This window comes from Aphelocoma coerulescens (assembly GCF_041296385.1).
Source record: "Aphelocoma coerulescens isolate FSJ_1873_10779 chromosome Z unlocalized genomic scaffold, UR_Acoe_1.0 ChrZ, whole genome shotgun sequence".
NCBI classification, from domain to species: Eukaryota; Metazoa; Chordata; class Aves; order Passeriformes; family Corvidae; genus Aphelocoma; species Aphelocoma coerulescens.
The window spans coordinates 37,170,274-37,191,762 of NW_027184085.1; the positions used below are offsets into that span (position 1 = coordinate 37,170,274).

The 21,489-nt window shown below is 37.4% G+C and overlaps 1 long non-coding RNA gene across 2 annotated transcripts; it reads right to left on the reverse strand.

The window, feature by feature from the left end:
* Positions 1-358: 358 nt before the first annotated feature.
* Positions 359-19,752, reverse strand: LOC138103563 (uncharacterized). 2 transcript variants are annotated; one of them, XR_011147753.1, is made up of 5 exons: positions 19,590-19,751; positions 18,746-18,860; positions 18,244-18,322; positions 15,837-15,938; positions 359-551 (listed from the first exon to the last, which is right to left on the reverse strand). It is a non-coding gene; the product is annotated as an uncharacterized lncRNA (long non-coding RNA). The 2 variants fall into 2 exon arrangements; XR_011147754.1 differs by lacking the exon at positions 359-551 and adding an exon at positions 13,830-15,726 and having other exon boundaries at positions 19,590-19,752.
* Positions 19,753-21,489: the final 1,737 nt, after the last annotated feature.

Here is a 21,489-nt window from a genome sequence, read left to right on the forward strand (position 1 = left end):
GCATGCACTTTGTGTGAAACCCATAGGATAGGTGCACGTATTAAATGCCAAGTCTGAATAGATCATACAGCATTTCTGCATGCTCTCATCCCTCCTGCATAATTTTTAGTACTACTGAATATGACTCACCCTTAATCTCTGCAATTGAAAACTAAGGGTAATGTATTTGGTAGCAGACATCATGTAGACTATATTTCTCAGACAGACTGCATCATTATGACCTCTTAAGGGGAAAAGGCATAGTCTATATCTTTAAAAACTTTGTCCAGGAAATTAAAGAATATTTTGAAAGAATGACATTTTATTATTTGACTTTGTGAAAAAATGAGAAAAAAAGTGAAAATAAAAGTTCTTTTTTTAAGAAGAGGTACATTTAAAAGCCAAAAATCTTCCTCAGGATACACAGATTTTTTTTTTTTTTTTTTTTTGCTGTCCTAAAAATTTAGCAGTTCAGACAGTGAAGTTGTGAAACAGCTTCATGGTATTATAACACTTTAACAAACTCCAGATCATTACTGAAATGTAAACCTTTCAGCTGAATCATCTTCAGCCTGCAAAAGACAAAAGAGACCATTGATATTGAAATATCAAAGCACCCAAGGTGCTTTTGCAGAAATTATTAAGTATTGGCAGTCTTTTTAAAAGCTTGTCTGTATGATCAACAGAATAGCTGGGGAGATGCTGAAATGACTGATAATGACTGCTGGGCCTAATTTAGACATGTTAGCTGTAACCCTCATGCTGCTGTAATGATTACTTCAGGCCCCAAAATAACATTAAAAGACTGTTCTAAAGACATGTTATTACACTGGCAGTTCTCAAAATCTGTAATGCTTTTGAATAACATAAAGCAGCCAGCAATAAATACTTATGAATTGCATGTTTTACAGGAAGCCTTCCTTGGTTTTGGTAGTCTGTGTATTTTTTTCAATTCTAATAGTCAAAACCAAATCACACCTACTGATGAAACTTCTTTGTTCTTAAAGAAATGGACATCTCAAAATGCAATTCCCTATGTGCAAATCCTGTTAGCAATGAGCACTGCTGAAGACAGAGGATAGAAGTGTCCTTTTCAGGACAGAGATGAACAGTGTTTGGTCAAACAGATATGCCTCCTTCCAGTTTGGATTAGCTTTGACCTTTTTCTGCAAAATGATGCCAAAGCTCCTTCAAAAACATAGCAAAGTCCAGGTTTCCTGTGCAAACACAATGGTCACTGTTTCACCATCTTCCTATCTCCTTTTCTTGCTGAAGGTGTTGGAACATTTCCCCAGAAGCAGAGGAATCAAATTTAAATCACTGCCTTGCCTGACAGAAATTAAGGTTACCTTTCTTTTTTTCCTCATGCAATTGTCCTAACCACAAAGATATTGGAGACAGTGATGGAATTGAGAAGCACACAGCTGCTCAGAGCCACTGTTCCAGCATCTGTGTTTTACAGTGCATTATAACTAGCCAAAAAGAGTCTTTGGTGAAGATGCTGGAGGACAATTTTCTATATGCCAGTGGATCACTAATACACCTTTTATTTCTCTCTGTCTTGTCCAAAAAAATCTTATATTATTTTCACAGATTCTGACTAAATGGTATCTATTCAATCACTTGAGCAGCTGTAAGACAGTCTGAAAGATATTTGCTTACCTGGAGCAAGAAATACTTAAATCTGTTCAGACAGAGAAGAAGACTGTATTCATCTCTAATATTGTATGTAATACTCTTACCTTTAGGCTGCTCCATAAAAAAGACATACAAATTCGGTATTTCTTCCTACTTTATTCTGGGCAAAAAGTGGCTGCCACTGTTTTACTTCGTGAAACCTTCTGCAGGTTAGGCAAACTCTGTGTACTGTCAACAGTGCAGGGCTCAAAAGAATGAGGGAAAAATATCTCACTTGTGGATCCCAAGAGGGTTTTTTTGCTGTTGAGCTGCTCAGTGCCCACAGGGCCACTGGACATTCCTACAGCTTCAGGTTTCTGGGCAATATTCCTGGGGAAAACATCACTGATCAATGCCCCAGTGACAGTAGTTTTGGATGGTGACAAGGTTTAACCCCAGTCAGCAGCCAATCCCCACAGAGCTGCTTGCCCACTCCTCCACCACCAGGGTCAGGGAGACAATTGGAAGGGTAAAAGTGAGAAAACCCATGAGTTGAGATAAAGACACTTTAATAGGGAAAGCAAAAGCCACACACACAGGCAAAGCAAAACAAGGAATTAATTCACTGCTTCCCATGGGCAGGCAGGTGTTCAGCCATCTCCAGGACAGCAGAGCCCAGTTACACATAAGGTGACCTGGGAACATAAATGCCATCAATCCAAACACCCCTTCTTCCTCCTTACACTTCATATACTGAGCATGATGTCACATGGTCTGGAAAATCCCTTTGGTCAGTTGGGGTCACCTGTCCTGGCTGTTTGCCCTCCCAAGCTCCCAGACACCCCCAACTTCCTCACCAGTGTGGCCATACGGAAAAGCAGAGAAGACCTTGGCTCTGTGCAAGCCCTGGTCAGCAATAACAATTTCTGTTATCAACCCTGTTTTCAGCACAAATCCAAAACAGAGCTAAATGCTAGCCACTGTGAAGAAAATTAACTCTACCCCAGTCAAAATCAGATGGTTTCTCTCAGTCCCCTTGGCTGCAGCTAATGATTCTGTAAGTGCCAGTTCCCAGACAAAGCCTCGAAACTCAGCTACCTACACTGTTCGATTGTTTAGAACAATCCCTGGCACTGGTTGCAGCACAGCTAGCATCTCCCATGATTCTCTGTTTCAATGAACACTGTTTGGGAGATGGGATAATCCAGTTTTAATGTGGCCACCCTGTTTTGGAAGGTACATCCAGTTCAATAATAGACACTGCCATGCCCACTGACCTCAGTGCCAGAGAACAGTTCTGGTGTTTTAAATTTACAAGGGTAGGAAAATAACCTTTTCATTTATAAAAGGTCAGAATAACATTTGAGATTATAATCCTATTAGAACTTACTTCCTGAATATATCATACTTTAACAAAAGTTAAAATTTAAATGCTGAATATTTGTGAACATAGCTAATTTTACTTTTCTCCACTTAAGCAGGGTTAATTTTGTATCATGAGAGAAATAAAATAAGTGTATTCAAAAACCTTAAGTAATTATTTATTACAATGTACGACCAAAAAATATTGCCATAAAATATTAGAAAGGTGGACAAAAATGGAGATATAGTAAAGCATTCCTAAAGAATCTTCGAAACAGGAAAACATTAAACAAAACTAGTGAGGGATTTAAACCAAAAGAGATTAAAGATTACATAACTCAGACTGGAAAAGTAAAACAAACCATAAAATAATCACAAAGTTATAAAGTCACACTAATTTTTCTGGAATGGAAGATAAAATACTGTGCTTGTTAATATGAAAGAGGAGTGAGGTTTAGAAAAGGTTTAGAAAGAGGTTTAGAAAAAACACTTGCCAAAGTTTCTACCAATTTAAGGAATCTTCTTTTCTCAGCATGGAAACTGCAGAAAAGACAATTCAGCTCAGCAACACAGTATAAAATCAGAAAGGAAAAAAAGAAAATTAATTCTACTGAACATTTCTTCCACTAAAAGGTTACTAAAAGAGGGTTGCCTCTCATCTGCCCCTAAAGCATAAAGAAAAGTATGTTCTTATGAGCCCAAATCCATTAACAGACTTGATACACACTTTCCTCACTACTTACACAGAGGACTACAAAAAGAAATATTCCAATGTATTATTTTTCTACAGGTGAAATTGTCTCCAACTAAACACTCAAGAACACCTATGAAAAGTTAATTCTGCATTTGTAATGTAAGTGCTTTTGGTGACAGGCTGACCCTCCTCCTAAAGCACCTGATTTCTGAAACCCAAAAATAACAGCTGGTGCATGCTCAGCTGCATTGAATTAGGATTTAGCCATGACGAGGTCTAAGTGCTTTAGCTGACTATACTACAGGACTAAAAGCTGTGGGATATTATATTTCATACCACTTTATAGCTGTATGGCAGTTAAATGTGCTCTGCTGACCCCTGGGGTTTTTCTCAGCACAAATAGGCCATCACGTTCTCCCCCCTGATACAGCAGGAAAAACACCTCATGTGACTTTGTCTTCAGTAGAAGTGAGGACAGCTCTAATTTCAAATAGTTATTGTGAACTGATAACTGTCAAACTAAAACTAAGGATGAACCAGTGGATAATCTTGAACAAGGGAATTTGAGGGTAAAAAAAGAAAAAAAATATAAACTGTTCACAGGCAATCCAGAGCAACAAAAAAACTTTTGCTCTTAACAAACAATTTGTTAAATCATCCATTCCAGTAGTGACATCGATTTTTATAATTTTTCTTACTTTCATGATAAACTTTTTTAAAAAGTGATATTTAAATAAAACACAATCTTTTATTAAAAAATCTACTCTTCATGAGTTTCTGTACTATGCAGTTTTAAATATACTACTTAACTATATCATAATGCTGTAAAAAATTCTATCCATGAGAGCTGAAATTTTGAAAAAGTAAGGGACAGCATATAAAAGTGGATAACAGCAGTTGTTATGAATAAGTGTAACATGAATATAGCATCCGAAAGTGCAGAAAAATTCCTGTAAGAGTAACACAGTCTGACTGCATTTTAAAAGTTAGCTGTGTAATACTGTCCCTGTCGTGGCTCCATGGGGTCCCGTGTGCCCGCACAGAAGCACGGGTGGGTTCAGTATTATAGTCGGTAGCAAGGAGTCGAGAAGGGCATTTGTGTGCGTTCTGGCAGGAGCATTTATTGCTGCTGCACTGTCAAAGGTTGCAGAGGCAAAGACCAACGTGATGCTGAAGCTCACAGTTTCATCTGGGGGCGGGGAAAAGGCGGGACTAGGGAACAGGGACCAATGGAGAAGCTCTGGAGGAGTGACAAGGGGTAGAGGCTGACAGCCAACCAGGGAATTCAGACTGGGACAGATTAACATAACAGAACAAGCATCCCGGGAGAAGCCTTTTTGGTCACCCTAACATAAAACGGTTCTTGTGGTACTGGGGACTTGTCTTACTGAAAACTCTCTGTCCCTTGTAACGTAGGCTCACCAGCCACCACAGCTGTGAATGGCTTTTAAAATGTATTTTGAATTTAATGACAGTGGTAATGCTTTCATATTTAAATTAAATTCTCAGGTTCTGAAAGGGAATGCTGCAGCCATAGTCAAAGACTGAAGGATATTTTATCTAGAAAGCACGCTCTTGTCTTCTGCAATTACTAAAGAGTATTTTAATGGCATCTAAAGTGAGATCTCTGCAGAAACTGAGCTTCACACATTCCAGACTGACCAATAAAAATCTGGCCAGCAGCACTAAGACCCACAAACAGAAACCAAGATAGCCCTATATTCCAGTTATCTTTAAAAATACCTTCATAGGTTCTATAGGCTTAGAGACCTACACATAACACCATTTAAAGGCTGAGTCAGCTTTACTTTTGGAAAACCATAAATAAATATTAAATACAGAATATTTCAACATTATTAATGTTGATGAAATTTCAATTTAATTTTCTATACTTTAGAAAAATCAAAGGAAAGAAAAGGAAATAATGTATAAGTTGATAAAGGAAAAACCTCTGCAAAACCAGCAAGATTTGAAGAAAGTGTTAGCTAACAGAGAATTTTAGTGTATAGAGTTAGAAAGAGGTATTCCAAAAGCAACTTAGAGTCCCTTCACAGTTCTTTTGAGAAATAAGTAGATAATACCATCTTACATTATTTTGCTTTTACTTAAGGAAAGGTGACATAAAAGAGAAGGCAAAAGACGTTGCTTTGGTTTCAACTCCTTCACTTGCTTCTCTGGCGGTTTACTGTTAAAGCTACTGCTGTGCAACAGGAGCCACCAGAGACCTCATTGCTGAACTTGCAACTCAAGCCTCATAGGGATCAAACTGCCTTGAAAATAAAGATTATGGTCAGGGACTAACTAGAATTCTTCACTAAACACTTTCTGTATTCTGCAATGGACCAGACCACAGCTTAAACTGTCCTTCATTCATCCCAAAGGAGCCACACAGGACAGGGTAATAGGTTTTGAAGCTGCTTTCACATGGCAAATATACACCCAGATAAGAAAGTCCCTGTTTAAATTTCTCATCATGAGCTTGAACCTGCAGTGTGCTGGAAACTTTATGATGTGCTTGTTTCCTGAATCTAGTAGCATACAAAAGAGAAGAACATTTCTCCTGAACAGAAGTATATCTTACTTTTACTTCTTCTATTATTTAAAACTTTATTCTCTGTTCTTATTGCTAGTTTCCTATAACATCTTTCCTTCTCTCTGATAAAAAAAAATCTCTTTTTGAAATTATCATAATTATTATTTTTTTGCATCTTCCAAATATTTTCATTCAATCTAAAGAAGAAAAGAGACAAAATCAGTTTTTTCGTATTCTCTGCCTCTAATGTAATTTCTACTATTTTAAGAACATGAAGGGGTCCCCTCTCCATGCATTGCATAACCACTTCCATCTGTCTTCATATCTTGCAGATGAATAGAATCACTTCTGTCAAAAAATGTGAGAGACAGAGGTAAGAGGAGATTCATATCTAGTACAAGACCTACATGTAAGCAGAGGAACAGGTCTTTGGTATAAGAGAAGTTGGAGAAGAACTGTCAGGAATGCCACTGAAACTTTAATTACAGGATATGGATCCTGTCAGGTTTGTCTGTGTTTGGTTGCACTTGGCAACCACCTGTCATGCAGCCATATCTAGACATATAGGAAACCGAAGAATTCAATGGTCAAGTACTTGGCGTATGATCCCAGTGCTTAACCAAGCTACTTTAAAGCCAGATGTCCCTAAAGGACACATTACCAGTCATGGTGAAGAGTTTCCTGGGATAACAGTGACTGAGTTGTCCAGTCCAGGAAAGCAGAAGTTTCTCCTTTCCCCTGTGCTGTCCTGCCTAGAGGCAGCTGGAGCACAGCCCCGCAGAGCTGCCTGCAGAGCCCCTGTGCTCCCGTTCCAATCCAGCCATCAGACTGCCACAGGCACCTGCCCTTGTCACTGCTGGCCACTCCAGAGTCAACTCAGTGCTTCCATTTTCTTCAACCATGAAATTCAGTGAGCCTTGTGAAACGTGCAGTGGCTACACAGATCACATTTGCCAGCTGTGAAAATCAGACCAATCTTAAAGTTGTTCTGCAATTAACTAATTTTAGATGTCTAACCTTGGAAGAGGAAACACAGACTAAAGATTGTGCTATAATTACAAAGGAAGATAATGTTTTCATTATGTTAGAAAGGTCTTCTTACTAAAATAGTATTATTTAACCAATAACTGTGTTTCCTACTGTCAAAACTACACTGAAGCCTGCCACGAAGAAATGTAAAACCCCAACACCCAAACAAATCAGATAGACCTTTGAGAGGCAGACGAAGAGTTAGATGCTCCTATGACAAGCGCTTGTATCCTATTGGGTTTCCTTTAGACTGGTCAGGGCTCTAGTCCATTGCAAACAATTCCAATTCACTGTGAGGAGCAGAGTCCTGCCCTAAGCTTTAATATGCATTAATTTATGGTAATACGTGGTAGTGGATGATATGAAATAGGAAGATCAGAAGAAGGGTCAGCAGTTCATCATATAAAGACAATTTTATGTCATAGAATCAAAGAATCATGTCAGTCTAAATAAATAATTCAGTCAGATGCAAGCTTAACAGAAAACTTTTAAGCATCCTCAGAGGTTTCAAAACACGCATGATTTCTTTGTTGAAGAAAATCAGATAGATGGGTAAGGTTTTGTTTCCATCATCCTAATTTATAACATTCTCTGCACAGATTGTTGACAAACTGCTTTGAGGATGGGAGATTACTAGCACTTGCCTCTCTTGTTACTAGTGTAATTTATTTTAAGGAATGTGCCATACAAAAGAACCTGTCAAATTATGAAAAAATATCCTTCCCTGGAATGTGCAGCACAAGTGGTAATAGTTTTCACTGAATGATATTACTACAATATCTGAAGTGTGTCATCCTTACCAATAAATACTGCATAAACTGAATTCTCAGGTATTAATTGCTTCAAACAGATAAAAATATTTTCATATTGCTCAATGTCTCGCAATTCGTTTAACTGAAAACAACTGATACTATCATGAAATTTCCAAAAACTTTTACAAAATGCAGCCTTTAGGAACTATCAATTACCTACCCCTAAGAAAGGTCAGATATTTCCCCCTTTTTACACAGAGAACTGCTTTTCAAGTTCATAAGATATACGAGTATATCTTTTTTTCAAAGTATTTCAAAGCATTGAGTCTTAAAAAGGAGATGACACTTACTAGGGGGCTACCACATGTAATCCATGTGCATCATCTTCCCCCTAGAGATCTGTTTTTCCCCAGAAACTTTGTACAAATTGAAAAAAATAATTTGACCATTTGTACAGGATTTTACACATTCCTGGCAGCCTGATCAAGGCAGCGGCTTTCTATGGCTACCAGACATTGGGACATCCCAGGCTTCTGCAAATATAGAGGTGGCACATGCAGTGAGCCTGCACATCTTCCCTTCACTGGACTCTTTGCATGTGTTGTACTCAATCAGTACATCTAGCACAGTAGGTTCAAATCTTGTTCCACTTGCTACCTATGAGCTGACCATTACGAAGCGCCTGTGTTCACATGTCAGTTTTTCTTAAGTAAAACACAGGTAACTCACAGTCTCACCCTATCAATTAACATACTTGAGTGAGTAAAATGTACTAGCTATTAGCATTAGTAAAAAATAATCATTTTATGATGCGCTACATCTTGGACTTAATATAATGCAGTTATTTTATTGCGTATTCATCTGTATGTATGTATATATAATTGTATATATTTGTATATATTGATGTAAAAGATTGTAATTTTACACTAAGATTGACTAAAGTGGAACCATTCACATGCTTATGAGAATAAGAAAGAAATTTCCTTACAGGACATTGCTTAAAAACATGTATATTAAGAGGATCATTTGAGTACTACTCATCTTTTAAGTAGCTAATAAGCATGGAACAATTCTGTACTTACTGTATCCACAAAAACCCACCAAAAAATATCAACAAAAAAAAAGCAGTTCCCACAACCCTGGAAAGCAAACAGGATTTTAAAAATCCTGCCAAGAAGATATGAACAAAAAAGACTTACATGACTAAGGCATATGGGGCAGAATGCTCAGGGAGGAGGTGGAATCACCATCCCTGGAGCCGTTTAAGACTGGATGTGGCACTCAGCACCATGGCCTGGTTGACAAGGTGGTGTCTGGTCAAAGGCTGGACTCAATAACCTCAGAGGTCTTTTCCAACCTAACTAGTTTTGTGATTCTGTAATACCTGACAGCTGGTTGGATAATGTGTGAGTTTAAAAATGGGTAGCTATCATCAGAAATAGACTGACATGCTCCTTCAGCTGGAAGAGTTAGTCCAAACAAGGAGGACTGATATGCTCCATGCCCCTGTATAGATCCCAAGCGTGCAAAACAAGCAGAAATCATCAGTTTAGCCTGCACTGAGTTCGACACTGCATCAGGTGACTCACAAGACTGACCTTCACTAGTATTTTCACCCATCACCCAAACACTATCAGAGAAATTTTCTGTCCCCTAAAGTCAGACAGGTGTCAGAGTCAAGACTGGATTTCATGACTGAATTTCAATTCATTTATCCTTGTTGCACACTGAGAATGTTCTGAAGCAGTTGAATGAACTCCTTATTAGAATGAAGTTAGAGACCAGCATTTCCTCCCAACAAATCACAGTAAGAAATTTGCTGCTGAATAAAATATATTGACTGTCAGAGCTATTAAATCTTCTGCCTCTTCTCCAGCCAAACAAGTTTTTTACCTAAAACTCAGCTCCATTACATTTCAAAAGAAACCTATTCCGATATCTACATAACCCTTAACTTCATTTACATGATTTTTTTATTTGCTGCTCTCCACCCTAAGCAAGCATCTGAGGAAGGGGATTGGCCACTGGCTATAAACAAAAGACAAATAGGTCTCATCTGGCTGAGCTTCTCTGTCCTCTGCGTCACACTTATTTGCAACAATGAATGGAATGTCAAAAACACACACATACAAACCACAACAAATTTAGATGTCTTCTGATTCCCTGTATTAGAAGGAAGTTCAGTGACAGGCCAGCAAGACTGCTCAGGAGTACTCCTTTATCTGGGTAGTAAAAAAAATGCCACAATTCATGCCCTTAATTTTTCCTTTTATGCTGCCACACAACCAAGATTCCTTTTATCACAGGGTGACACCTGCATTCTTATAACTTACTGCCAAAATATTTTTATGTAAAAATGTTTGGTTTTTAACCAGTAATATATGTGTAAGACACATATGCAGAGCATACTCCTTCTGCTTCTTAGATTTGTGTATTATGAAAAATATAAAAACACTGACTTATTGCAAAAATTAGATTGTTTTCTCTGATTCTAATGCATCTTGTTGCTTTATTTCCCCAAATATCATGTTAACATAGCTTTTGCTGTTAACAAACTCTTTATGTTTCACAGTTTGATGCTTTATCCTAGTAAATTTCACCTGTTATGAATTCCTAAACATAAAATTCACATAGGTTGATATTCAGGTTCTTACATGGCATATCAACCAATTGAAATTATATAAATCCAGGAAATAAGCCATTCATACATTCAGTTCTTCTCTTCCATGTTTGATTAGCTCTGTTACAGCACAGAATCCTCCCAGAGAAAAATGCATGTGGTCTTATATCTGAGCAGTCAGATGGTGACATACTCAAGCAGAAGTAATTCGTGTTATGACTCTTCTTGTTTAGTTTCAATGTATAACTCATAAACACGTCTGGAATGAAACCTGATCTCTCACAAGGGGATGTAAATACATGTAAGGGCAAGGGATGTTAAGGGACTACCAGAGAGTACAGAAATTGATGGAGTTTTGCCTTATCTCTTGACTTGTTGCAAACCTGTGGTCAGGTCACTTACTCAAAGTTAAATCTACATTAAAAGGTCTGTCATAGGTCTGTGTTTCTGGAGTGTGAAAAACACACCTCCAACCAGCTGCAATAATAAATACCCTCAAGTAATCACAACCCAGCTGTCAAAACCACTAGGTGGTAACACCAGGTGTTATTCTGCATAGAATACAGCTTTACAGTTCTGCAAAACAAGCACAGTTTTGCAGCAGCTACATCCCCATTTCAGGAATAGTTAAGAAAACGGTTCCTTGGACATTATATTACTATCCACCTTCAATGTAAACACAGTTGTGCACACCTTTAATGAGACAGCTCTGGAAAGATGATGAAACTTCCAAGACAAAAGCTTTTAAGCGTTTAAGATGAAATATTTAAGCCAAAAAACTGCATTGTCACAATAAAGTGATAATTTTATTGTGCCATCTCCATATGGTCATTTGAATGTCAGTTATCTTTTACCATGTTTTTCAACTAGAATATTTAAAGTATCATCAGAAATCTGTCATCAATGAGCAGGAGTACCATGAAAACTGAAATGCAAATATTAGTGTCTTCCAGTCTTGGAAGGAAAAAAGAAAAAAAAAGGAAGAAAAGAAAAGGAAAAAAGCTAACACAGGACAGCAACAACAATGAAAAAACATAACAACACCAACAAACAATCCAAAGCTGACATTTTCACTGGCGTCAGATTTTTCTTTTTAATAGAATTCTAGCAGCACATTTGAAAATACATACCTATGTGTATATGTATAAACCTACTTCATGTACTGCATATTTTTTATATACAAAGTGTAGACTTAGATGTGAAAAATTAGCTGTGTTTGCATTACCTTATGTGTGTTTAGTTACATTTTTTATAAGTTGCAAAACTAAATAAGTATTTCTGTAGGTGTGAATAGGATGCACCTTTGCAAAACTCTAGCTGTTTATTGATGTGGCTGAGTGCTGCTGAGCTTGACTTCAGTTTGAGTTGAAGTTTTTATACTTTGGGGTATTATTATAGCAATGCCCTTGTTCTCTATATTCTAGGCCAGTATAACTTGTTCATTAATTAAAGTCACAGATGTTGACTAGCAAATATTGGACAGTAAGGTAATTTTTGTTTCTTTGGTCTACTGTTACAAATAAAATTATAAACTGGAAGAAGCTGGGCATTTATACTTTGTTCTATCAATTTTAAAAGTCCAACCCCCCAGCTATAAGTTTAAAGCAGTTTTAATTCAACTTAAAACAAATTAATTGTAGAAATGCTCTACTCAGGGTGAATGGTAAGTAGCTACATACACTAGTTTAGAGTGTAAATTGAAATGTGTAGACCCCATGCTGCTCTCTGCTGATCCTCAGGAGTTATGAAGCACGAGCAGTGGGCAGCAACAGCAAGCAATTTCTCTCCCAGCCCACTGTCAGTTCATCTATAGTTAGTTCTCATTGTGACAGCACTCACCACACATTCACGTGGGCAACCACTGTGTGTATTCACAGCGTGTGTAAAGACAGCCAGCACCTGGGTTTGTGTCCTCCCTCGCCGCCTGTTCAGCCAGTTAAAGCCCCTATCCCAACCAATTTCCCTTTGGGACCTGCTCTCCGCTGTGTCCTCTGAACAGAAGGCAGGTTCACAGCTGATAACCATATTACAAGGCTGCCCTTAATCACTCCTCACAAAGCAATTTAAAGTCCTTCCTAAGTTCTTTTTTTTTCTCTTGGTTACAGTCCTGAATGGCATTGGTTACATTACTGAATGCCAGCATCTGTGAACTGAAGCCAGGTATTATGTGCTGCCCCACTCAGATACCCCGTATGGTTTTCCTATGGTTGACATTCAGTCTCCTCGGCAACAGAATTCTCTCTATCCCTGCTCTGAAACCTATTCACTCCAGTAGAATGAAACCAATTGTAAATGCCAGGAAATTTACTGTGGTACCACAAATCATTTCTCTGTAGGACAGGATACAAACACGGATTTCCAGCAAGAACAAGAAAACTTGTGTTAATCTATAAAAGATTCATTTTTCTCCTATGGAATAAAGCACTGAAACAGGCTTCTGTTGCATTTTTAATAATTTTGAAATCTATTACCAATTAATGCTTCACCTATGCAATCTTCAAGTTGCAAGGTACTACAAATAAAATATTTCTAGAGGCTCATTGTACTCTAGTTAAATATTGCAGTTTCTTTCCTTCTCTTGCTTTCATGTTTTACATAATAGATATATTAACAAGATCTAGAATTATATATAATTTTAATCCAATATTCTTCCCCTACTCATCAGCCAAGATAATTTTGTATTTTCTAGGATTGTGTTATCATCAAATTTGACAGGTAAAAACCATATCTTTCCAGTGATCTCTGAAAACAACAGTGTCATGATTAGTCCCTTTAGCAGTTAATAAAAATATGAACCGAAGAGATGATTTTGGGAATTCTTGAATTGCTACAGACCTGTGCCACCAGTCAGATTTTTTCAGGTTTGCTATAAAACACTGTGAAGAAGAACATATATAAACTTAAGATGAACCTCAAAATCTGTAAATAAAGAGGAAAGAACCTGTCTCTCACTGAAACCATTAGGATCCTTTCTATTTCCAGTCATTGAAGTTGTATTTGGTCTGAAATATATTAAATAAGCTATGAGTAGAAAGAGTATGTAGTCCAAATTTCATAAAACATCAATTTCCCTGCACCAGAGTTAAGAATTTATATTGCTACCAAATGAAGTCCTTCTAAGTGCTGGTAAATATATCCCATAACTGCTTTATCACAATGGATTTTTTTTCAAGTCACTCATCTGAAGAGTACAGAAGAGGATATATAATGAAATAGTTATTTCACAAAAATGAACTGCTGCAGAAATCAATTCCTAATCATGAATTATTCCTAGTAATCTTCTATGTCTTAAAATAATTTTACTGTGCAACCTTAGACTCTCATTAGGAAGCATGCAGTCACAGCTAATGTTTGGAAGAAAACTAGTAAATTTATGTAACTGACAACCTATTTATGAAATAATTTCTGTTACCAGTAACTTTGGATTTGCTGCTAAAGGATTTGTTCACCTTACTTGGCTGTTACCCAGGACAAACTACTAATTTGGGGCATAATACATATATGAAACATGTTAAATAGTTTATCTATACCTGTGTGTTTGCAACTGTGCACTTACCCAGCTGCATATGAAGTATCAGTTTCTAACAAGACTACTTGAGTCCTGTTCTTGAGAGATTTTCCACCACAACAGTAAGCAGTAGCAGCTCTGAGATTTCAACAGTTGAAATGTCAAAAGCTATCTTATTTCTTCACTTCTTGCCTTTTGTAAAGCAACATGACATTACTGATACACACTCAGATTTGTTACCTAATCCTGACTGGCAAAGCCCTGCCACACCCCCTCAGTTTGGTTTCAGCTGTAAAGCCAGAAGCAACATAAGGACCACCACCAAAAGCTCTGAACTGTAGAGGACCAAGAACAAAGACTGTGAAAAGCCAAAAAAATTCTTTGTATGCTGAAACACATCACTGCCATCTACTCTTGAAATAGATTCCAAACATTTTTTCATTTATTTGTAAATATTTGCACATGGCATGTTTCCCTTGATTGCTTGTGAGAACAACAAAGAGAACAGTGCCAAAAACTTACTTGATATCTACTCTTACTCTCTCTGCAAGGTCTCTTAGCATACCGCAGAACAGGGTAAGATTGATTGGAAGACAGTAGCTGTTACCGTCTGCTAGGTTTTTTTTCCTTCACCATTAATAGTGAAATTTGATTATTTCTCTAAAAAATTCTCAAGTTGGAAGGAATGGAAGTTATGCATAGCACACTAAAGTTCTGGGCTTGCTTCTCCTCCTTTCAAAAATAAGCACTGGTTAAGGGCTTTTAGTCTTCCAGAACCCCTTTCTCCACAATTATGACTTTATACCTGTTGCTGAGGTTTTATCTGCCTGCACTGTAGGAGCAGTAGTCAGGACGAAGCACCAAAGACCCAGTCAGCTGCAAACATCTAAGTTATCCAGGTGTTATCTGACCTCTATCTTCCCTACACAAAGTTGAGCACTTACCCATTTATCTCTGTTATCAATGATTTTATCCAAGTGACTGTATTTACTTTATGCAAAATTTGATGTAAATATTTTTCCCACATTGTCTGTCAATCACTTTCCTTGTCCAAATAATACAATTTTTTTATCTTCCTCTTATTACCACTTTTGTAGAATGACTTCCTGTAACTAGGGATAAAATGTTCTAGCTATATCTACTCTGGAAATATGTGGCTATCTGGTTAATAAATATACTCAAATTCCATATAACAGCTCCTAATTATATATGTTTCAAACAGCAAATTCTCTGTGCCATCTTATAATTCTGAGACAGTTCTCTAGAAATTCACTATAGATCTAAGCTCCCCAGTCTTACACTATGCTCACATTTAATTAACAGATAATGCAATATGTTTTCTTTGTAGCATGAGGCCTTGAGAATGGATTTCTTCTGCTTTTACATATGTTTCTGTTCACCAAATAAGTTGTGGATGTCCCTCATCTCTGGAAGGCCAGGTTGAATGAGGCTTTGACCAGCCTGATCTAATGAGAGGCATTCATGGCAGGTGGTTTGAACAAGACGATCTTTAGGGTCCTCTCCAACTCAAGCCATTCTATGATCGTATGATAATGCAAAAGTACATCAACGACAATTGTTGCCTGTGAACATTTTCCTCTTCAGTGCAGTGACACAAAAAGAATACTAAACCTAAATGAAGTTTGAAAGAAAAATTTCTGAACTCAGTAGAGACCAGCTGAGTCAAATGAGCTTCAGTACCTTCTTTTCTTTACTGGTTTTGTACAAAATAAGGATCTTACCTGTTTAATTCTTCCCCTATATAAAAGTAACATTCAGAAATGTCCGCATCAGATAACTTTTCATTGGGTCTTGTTAAGCAGAAGGCTGAAGACCTGTAACTGCTAAAGAAAAAACCTCATGCTTAATTCTTTAAACCACAGAGGATCACTTGGTCAGTGTATTAAAAAAGAAAACAAACCATGGTGATATGAGCTCCCCCTCGTGGTTTTTGTTATGGAAGATTTTAATTTTCCGCACAAACCCCTTAAATTTACTAGGACTAGTAACAGACAGGCAAGGGAATGCTTTGAAAGGAAATGTGTTCTCTGTAAAAACATTTTTCTAAGTCATCTGTAAATGATCAAAATCAAAGAGTTCCTGGTTCATCATTTTTAGGATGGACAGTTAATTAAGCATACTGACAGATCATGCCGTGAGACATCTGCATCCTGTTAAAGGCAACCAAAGTTAATTGTGCTTATGGTTGCATTTGCTGGAGTGATAATGGGGTTTTGAAACCACGTTGTCCAAGATTTATTACAAGTTCTTCATTGCACTTTCTCTTGCATTAATACAGAGGTTTGTCAATCCCCTTCCCTAACTCTTTTCCCTAATACTTTTGAAAGTTCTACAAATTAGGAGATAGGTTTTATTAGCATTAAAGTTGCTGTGTTATCATTAATTTTTTCAGACCTGAATCTCCTCACATTTATAATACTATGAACCAGGAACACTCTCAGTTTGCTATAAAAAAGGTGCAAATAGAGAGAAATTGGCCAGTGGTTAGCCTCATGCATCCAAGTTAATTATTCTTTGCACCAGCTGTAAAACCAAGAAAAGAATATTGTACCTTAAGAGAAGTGCTGCAAAGTTAGTTAGTCTCCATTTTAATCTGAAAACCTAACTTATGATACAAATACAGGGATATGTTGCTGTTTCAGTTCAGTAAAACAGAACTTTCATTAACAAACTGGTCCTTAGATGACTTAGGTTAAGAAATTCCCAGTAATTAATGGAAATCAATATTTCTGATCTAGCTCTTGGCCTACAATTACAAGACCTATGGCACTGATTTCTCTAGCTTCTAACTTCTCCAGTCACAGTTTAGATTTTTTGCAATCTGACTGCATATGAAAATTGCTTTGATTTCCCAAAATTTATTTCATTCTACTTAAAAGGGAAGAATTTCTGACATGCCAAAACTAGCAATACAAGATACTAATATTAGCAAGCAATACTATTCCTATCCAAATTCAGTATTAAATGTGCAGGTTTCTCCACATTCTTATTTACAGAACGCAACAATATACATTATATGAGGGGGGAAAAACCCCCAAAAAATGAAGCTTGATATCTTCAGATAAGACCATACAAAAAATTCATTCTTTAATATCTTTGTCTGTAATGGATAAAAATTAAGCTTGAGGACTTTGCATAGACTTCAAATTATTTGTTACACAACACTTCTATGCAATGACCACTAAATCATTACATTTGTTAATATTATAGAAGTTAATTGACTAAAGCAAAAGTTTTACACAAAAACAGCAAATAGCTGTATTTTAATCTCAGTAGAATAAAAATTAATTAATTACTAGATTGCAAACTAGTGGTTGCTTAAAGATCAGTTATTGTAACACATGTATTCTTTATGGAAATACAGAACGCAGTTCCCGCAAGTAATTTTCTTTTTCAAAGGGCTACATTTCCTACTGCAAAAAGCTGTAAGAAGAACTACTGGGAAGAAGTGTTCTGAGAAAACTGAACTGTGAGCTCTTTAATTAAAATTTGAAGTTATGGCAAATGCTGTGTTTGGCAGAACTCCTTAATTCTGGTAATCTTTGACTAAACAACAGAGATCTGCATTTAGAAACAACAAATAGAAAAAACAAAAATAATATAATTAATTTTTAAAAGAAGAAAATAGATGTTAATACAAGTGAAATTATAAAGTGTAGGAAAAGGATTAGAGAACCTAAATGTTTCTGAAATAAATATATAGTCAGATGTAAGGACAGCAAGATTAACCGGTTTCATATAAATTAGCAACAAAGGAAATAATGCCAGTGATACAATCCCACTTCCAGACAGTGATGGAAAACTATTAAAGGAAGACCTGTGAGTCCTCTGGGCAAGTTAAAGCCAGTAGTTTCCCAAAAGAAGGCCAACAGTTTTCTGGGCTGCTAGGAAGGTATCACAAACAGATTGAGTGAGGTGATCCTTCCTCTCTACTCAGCACTGGTGAGACACACCTGGAAAGCTGAGTCCACCTCTGGGCTCCCCAGTACAAGACAGGCATAGTCATATGGGACTAACACTAGCAAACATCTATTAAGGAGACTGATATTCCATGATTAGAGGACTTAAGCATCTGTCACAGAAGGAAAGGCTGACAGAGCAGGGAGAAGGGTTAGTGTGCATAATTACCTGATGGGAAGTTACAATGAAGACAGAGTCAAACTTCTCTCAGTGGTATCCAGGCAGGACAAGAGGCAATGAGCACAAACTGAAAGGCAAGAATTTACATTTAAATACTGGAGAAACTTCTTGACTCTAAGGATTATTGAACACTAGAACATGTTGCCCATGTAGGCTGAGGAGTCTCCGTGTGGAGTCTCCATCCTTGGAGACATTCAACACCCAACTGGAGACAGCACTAAGCAATGTGCCCTAGCTGACTGTCTTCGAGCTGGGGTGTTGGACTAGCCAAAACTCAGAAGTCCCTCCTTCATTTGTGATTCTGTGAAACAAAGAAATCCAAAGCTATTGATCGGGTATGCCAATTATCAAATCACCTTCGAAAAACTCTCCTCTCTTCATTTATAGTCTCAATTAATATGGCTCAAGTCTTTTACAAATCCACCTGTTTAGTGGAAACCTTGCTGAGGCAGGATTGAAGATCAGCTGCAGCAAAAGCAACCTGACTTACCCTAAATGTTCAAGTGTTTCCAGCAGGGTGTTAATCCTTATGGTAAATTTTCAGATATTGCCCCTTGTGCGAAGTCCTTGTGAGAAGTCCCTACAGCAGGGAATGCAATGCCATGCTAGGGAAAGAGCTGATCTAGTTATTAATGAACTGGAACACCACATTGCCATGCAACAACATTACCTTATGTATCAAAAAGCTGTATAATTGCATCAGCACAGTGCTACAGCCAGGCTACTTAGCTCTACCAATCAAACTAATTAGCACAGGGCAGAGCCATGCTGAAGTGGCTATACCAATTCTAGCTTCTGAACTACTAATCGAAGCTCTACTAGACAGTGAACACCAAACAAAAGGTATCATTTGAGTATATTCAGGAGTGAAAAATTCTATAATTCTTTGCATTCTGTAAGTATGTGTAAAACTTTTAGAAAAACCTTTTACTTTCTTTTCAAAACAGACATTTTTTGCACATTTGAAGTTATTGCAAAAAATAATTCAAGGTTTTAAAAAATGTCCTTTGCTGTATACTGGTTACTTTGCAAGATGATTAGATGCTATAGCAGATTGATGTAAGTTTATTTGTTTTAGGAGGTGAATCTGTAGAAGGACATAGATTACATAGATGAAATTTTGTTTCTTCATACAGTGTGTTCACAAAGCTCTATTTCCTTTAACAGAAGTGGCATAAAAGCACGAGTCACCTTTCTGGTTTTATACTATCAATTTCTTTGAAGTGTTACCCCTAATTTTTATCTGCACTTAAAAATAAATAAATAAATAAAATTTCTGGGGTTTGGTACAGTTCTGTATTTGTTTCAAAATCTTCTGATAAAGTTTGGGCTACCTTGTACTTGCTCAAAATTAAAGGCGCATTATCAATTTCCTGTAGGATGTGAGGCTTGCTTAAAAAACAGCTCAGCTTCAGTCATGCTCTGGGTATTTCACAGAAAATGATCATGTTGCTCAGGTGGATCAGGTTTACTTCATCGTCTTCCAAATAAGTAACGTCTTTGATGTCAGCTAATTAGTTCTGCACTGTTTGAGCCTGTTTAACAACATTTGCGTATCTGAGCTAACATAGGAAGCATAATACCTTTCAAGAAAACTCATCAAAATTACACTTCTCAGGTCATGATTGAGAGCAGATTTCACATTCCAAATTTACATTTTGAATTACCTCCTCAACATGGTCTTGATGGTTTCCATGGTTTCCACCTAGGCAGAGCCCCTCTTGACTTGAAAAAACTTTTCTTAATCTTGGTCTTGAAAGGATCTTAATACCCAAGATTTAGCTGTGTTTCTTTCCAGCTGCGACTCTTTAGTTTGAGCTTCTCATTTGTGAAAGTGCTTTAGCCTTGACTCCAGCTAACTGACTTAGAACAAAATAACCAAGGCAAAATCTGAGCAGATGCTGGAGTTACTTCTGGCATGTATCGAGATAAAGTAACCAAAAGACTTGTAACACATGCTCAAATTCTAATGATTTGTTATTGCAAATGTTAGTTTGACTGTTACTGCTGAAAAAAATAGTAATTGGAACTTACTTTACAGAACGCCCCCCGGAAATCTCAGTTCTTGTTTGTTTGCAGCACATTGTATACTACTGCCCATAGCAACCCCGTAAGGAACCACTGCTCCAGGACAAGCTTCCTGCTCCAAGGAGTGGGCGAGGCAAGGCACTAAGACATGCCACCTCAGTTACCACCCTTTCTCTGTTATAAGTATTGTTACTTGGCTGATGATCCCACACCAGGAAGTACTCTATATAAATACATGACATGAAATACACTTTGAATTAGCTGCTTAATATCAAGAGCGGCAAGAAAAAAAGGAAAGCAAATTTCCTAGACCAATAAAAGATTAAATGATTGCACTTTACTAAGCTCAGTGAACAAGAAGAGGAAGAATCCAAATCTAGGATGCAAAAAATAAGTCATATTTTAGTTGTGAAAGGGCAATTTTAACTGAGACTGCTCAGCAGCGGTAATTCGTGACAGTGTGGTTGGCCATGGAGGGCGAGGAGGCTTTGCTGCAAAAAGGGGTTAAAGCAGCTGGGAACAGGAATGCCAAGGGCAGAAGGACTCCTCACCAGAGATTAGTTTCCCTTGGTGATGGGATAAGAAAAAAGCCTCAGTATTGTCTTGTGGACTTTCCGGGAACTGGAGAATGCAGGGTGAACCATGGGGCAACAGAGCCAGGCTGGTGAATGGACCCATGGCCAAGCTGATGTGCCCCATGCAAATGCTCAGGGGGTTGGTGCTGGTGATGGTGCAAGTACCTATGAGGGATCTTCTTGTGAAGCATCTTTGCAGACTCCATGTAGAATCATGTATTGCAGTGAAACTTTGCCCAGTGGAATGTTCATTGAATTTTTCTCTTTTCAGCACAAACATGTGTTTAGTTCTCCTTGAAGGAGAATTACCATAGAAATTCCCTAAAAGTTGTCAAAACTGTCTTAAAGAACATGCAATGGATTCAGGTGGTAGGACTGTTCTGCTAATGTACACCAATCTATATGCTGCACCCCAACTAAAGGAATACGGAATAATACCTCTTACACTATTTCATACAGCTTTTCATGTTCTCATTATTGCATAGATATTCCAGGCAGAGCAGCCTGAGTTTACACTTTCATTTGACAGTATTCCAGAGTCTGTTCTACTTATAGGAAATATTTGAGGACTCTGTTTAAACAACGGGTTGCAGTCATTTCTGAGTTGTTCATTTTGCCTCTTTTAAGCACC